Genomic DNA, 4,543 nt, shown 5'->3' with positions numbered 1-4,543 from the left:
CGTTAGTTTTTGTTTTAGTTTTATTTTTGCAAAATACAAAAGCAAAATTTCATACCAACAAAATATGAACAAAAAAAATTACTCTTAATTGAATAAATTTTCCTTTCGAATGAACATTTGACACGCAAAGATTAAGGAAAATTTTGCTTAACGCTTACAAAATCGCATGTATTCTTTGCCAAAAAAAAAAACCATTTTTAAGTGTTTTTTTTTTCTTAAAATTTAATATTGTTTTTTTTTATATATAAAGTTAATGTATTTAATTGTGGTTAAGTTGTGGAAATTTTGCAAGTAAAAGTTTTAATGAACATTATATGTAATTAAACCAATTTCGTTTTAATTTTTTATTTTTCTTCTAATTTATTTTTATTTTGAGAAAAAATATTTGGATTCTTATATTTTTAAAATATAAAAATAAGTTTTTATTAGCTCGCAAAATAATTATATTTCTTAGAAAATCTTTTCATCTTCGTTGTTGCTTGTCCATGATTGAATATTGTTTATTTTCTTTTTCTCAAAGGTATTTTTTTAAATGTATACTCATTTTTACAAATTTTATTATTTTTCTATTTAATACATTTTTTAGATATGAGTATCAGCATATTCAATATTATTCCGAATAGTTAAACCAACAAAACGTATTATGTAAAATTTTTTTTTTAATTTACACAATTTAAATGGTTATATTATTTTTATTTAAATGATAAATATTATAAAATATAATATTATTATTATTATATTTTTTTTTTTTGAATTCACACAATTTAAATGGTAATAATATTTTTCTTCTTGTCTTTCACTGTTGCTAGTAAACTTCTCTCTACCAAAATCCTTGAGACCAGTAAGCACAACGTGGAAGTGTTCATTATACAATTTAAAAACTTGTTTTGAATTCACTATATTTTACTTCGAATTGTGTAGTATGTATTTTAAAAATATACAGAAACTCATAATGGAGAAAATCGGCTTTATTCTTTAATGTTATTATTGTAAACATATGCTTGCATTTGTTTGTTGGCTTTCATTAAAGGAATAATCTTCTATAAGATGCAATTACCATGTTCAAATCATACTGTTCGCAGAAGCAAATCAGATTTATCTGGATTAATATCTGTCTTTATAGGGCATTGAACCAAGGGATGACTTGAAGCTAGACTTTGCCAACATTCTAGCATTTTCTGCAGCGCATGTCTACCAATTCTCGAAAAAAGGACACCAGAATACCTGTTGTGTCTGTGTCCAGGCCTGGCCAGAACTAGGCTTTGGTTCTAAGGGGCCCCCTTCTTTAACACACTCAACGATATCTCCAGTAATAGCTGGTTATAGTTTATCCTTTTCTTTTCTATCCATTATTTCGAGGATTTGTGGATTCAAAACGGCTTTCTTAGCTAATTGTGGAGGATTCGTTCCTGCCTCCACTTCAATTAACTACGTTTATGTTAGAAATTTTTTAAAACCTTAGTGTTGACAGAACAGAGGTTCACCTTCTGCCTTAAGTAAGACATAGGCGCCCTTTTGATGACAAATAAGTTGTAACTATATTTTTAGTTTCCGATGAACTTCTGCACAAGTAGTTTACTATAAATAAAATTGAAATAGTTTTTTTTTTGAATAAATTTACTACTACTTGAACTAATTTTGTTTAAATATGTTTATTTAAAAAATAAAATATATCCCATTAAGAATTAAATTATTCTCAACGGCGCCACTAATATATCTTAATGTAACTCTTGTTCTAAATTTTCAACAGAGAATATATAATTTTTTTTTACAAATTAGTAATTTTTGTCACAAAATGCAATATATCGCAATATCTCATACCATTGTTTATTTTATACTGGGACAAGTTCATAAATATTTATTATTGTTTAACATTCAATTGTGACTCATTGACGCACTTGAATAACACATTTTAGTGATCTTAAGAGACCACACAGGCCTGCACTTCCCATTACTCGTCGTCTGCCGTTTGTCGTTGGTTAGGTAAGTCGGTTGCATGTGCATGTACTCGTCATATCTGATGTTGTCAGTGCGCGTAACTAATATTTTTAGTTCCTGAAATGCGTAAATGTTGAACCTTTAACCAGATTTTTTCTAAGAAGAAGAGACAAAAGGTTTATTGTGCTGACGCACTCTTATCAACGCACAACATTTTTTACATGGAAACTTGAATAACAACCATAATGTATCTATCTTAATAATAAAACAATAAAAAGAATTAATATAAAGGAAATTAAGAAAAATTACGTGAATTACAACTACAAAATGACTAACTAAAATTCTTGTTTTTGTTTTCGTTTTTTGTACTATATGAACAACAAACAATAAATAATTCAACTAAAAAAGGCAATTAATTAGAAGAGTTAGAAGGTAGTAATGCATGGAGCAGCACATACACGTAGAACTTCAAGACCATAGGTCTTTGTACAGAAAAGTGGGAAAAATGAAAAATTATTGTCCACTTCGCTTAACAATCTTGTTGAAGCTTTTATTTCTTTATTTGAACATGTTTTTCAACAACAAACATTACAACATCAAGCGTAAAAGTGCGCAGAGAATTGCCTTGAATTCTTGGAATCCGATAATATGTAACAAATGTATTGTACCCGATCTCGAACGCTTGGTGGTTACAACTTATTTCTGAAATTATGCGATACATACTTTGTAATTTGTTTCCCGGGAATAAATCATATGCAATCAAGCAAATCAAAAACAAAATTTTTAAAATTCTATCGAATAGAATAGTTAAAACAATGCAATATTTGTAATTATTTTAACTTAAATATCTTAAAATTATAAACTGAAACATAATTTACAGTATATAAAATTATTATATATATGTACGTATATAATAGGAAGAAAAGAATTATAAACGGTTTATACTTTATAATACAATGCATTATTATTTGTCTTAAAATATTCTTAATACGAATGATTGCATAGTAACCATACACCGGCTAGTACCTGCGATTCTTTCCGGTTTAGAAAACGGTCCTTAAAAGAACGAACTGTATATGAGAAAAAAAAACTAATTGCTTACTTATGAATTTGTGGATTTAACAGATCTTACACTATATGTATGTACACTACCTATTTTTAAACTACTACTAAAAGCCTATTAAAACCAGCAGCAGAAGTTTGAGGATATTGTTATAGTTAAAATTTTTATAAGATCAATTTTGATATAACTAAAATGTGACTCACAACCCTACTGCTTATACTCCCGATGCATCTTTGGATATTCTACCTCATAAGCAATTAAAAAATAATAATAAGCATTTATATCATTCATTTAGATATAGCTCATTATAAGTCTCATTATAATGAGACTTAAAACCTTACTTTCTGTACTTCCGATGCTTCTTTGTATATTTGACTATATAAGAAATAAAAATAAAAAAATATGTTACATCAAAAATCATCAGCAAATTAGTTTAGATTTTTATATAGTCCTCTTTGTCATCTTTATATAGGATCCCCTCTATTTATTTTATTTATATAAGCCTTTTCAAAACACAGAAGTATTTAAAAAAGTAAACTCGCAAGTACTCAAAATGTATTAGATCAGTTTTGATGTAGTTTAAAAAAGACCAAAAATTTAACTTCTTGTTCTCCCGATACACCTTTAGATATTTGACTACTCAAGAAGTAAAAAGAACTTCAAAATGCTATACTATAACAGTAAAATAGATTCAAGATAGTCTTAAATACTGATTTTTAACATTTTTTGTACCATTAAGAAAAATATTATCGTTTTGTAATATAACGGTAAAATTTTATAATGTCAAACTAAAAAAATTTGCTTACATGCCTTTAAAAAACTAATCTTGGCATCCCTTCATTGCTACATCCGCACCAGCTATTCTCTGGTGAACGCTCTGTAAACCCATAATTTTTCTGTATATTATTATATCGAATAATATTAACCTAATTGATTGCTAATTACTCTTTAAGTTAAGATCCAAACCTTGACTGGAGTGGTGTCTGTTATTTGTTCAAGAAATTTTGAACTTGCAACTTGGAAAGAATAACTAATATTCCAACCATATTTCTTTTAAATTCAACAACCGCTATAAATGTAAAGATATCTTATACTTCAAACTCGAATAGAACACTATGGAAAAAGTTAAAATCCTCTTTTCCACTGAAAGAAGAGTAAGAAAGGAAACTGAACTTAAATTTATGATTCACAACTAAATATTTGAATATCTTAATTAAGACTCTGAGTACCCAATTAATGATTCATTAAATTTGTACTTTTTGGATTTCCCAAAAATTCCCCTTTTTCTAGCATTTAGTTGTTGTAGCGATCACTTAACTGTTCATTTAACCGATCACATTTTTTCTTTCTCTTAACTCGTAAACTGTAAATGACAATTATATAAAATTCCAAGTTATAATGCTTTTGTAATTAGCTCAGGCGTAGAAATTTTCTGATAAAATGAAAACGAAAAAACTGAGTGACTAACAATGAAAAAGGAAAAGTTAAAAAAAAACTATAATTGCAATAAAGAAAGAGAAATACAATGCAACGCATATTGAC

Source organism: Teleopsis dalmanni, chromosome 1 (genome assembly GCF_002237135.1).
Source record: "Teleopsis dalmanni isolate 2A chromosome 1, ASM223713v2, whole genome shotgun sequence".
NCBI lineage: Eukaryota > Metazoa > Arthropoda > Insecta > Diptera > Diopsidae > Teleopsis > Teleopsis dalmanni.
Note: the sequence above shows the minus strand (reverse complement) of the source record.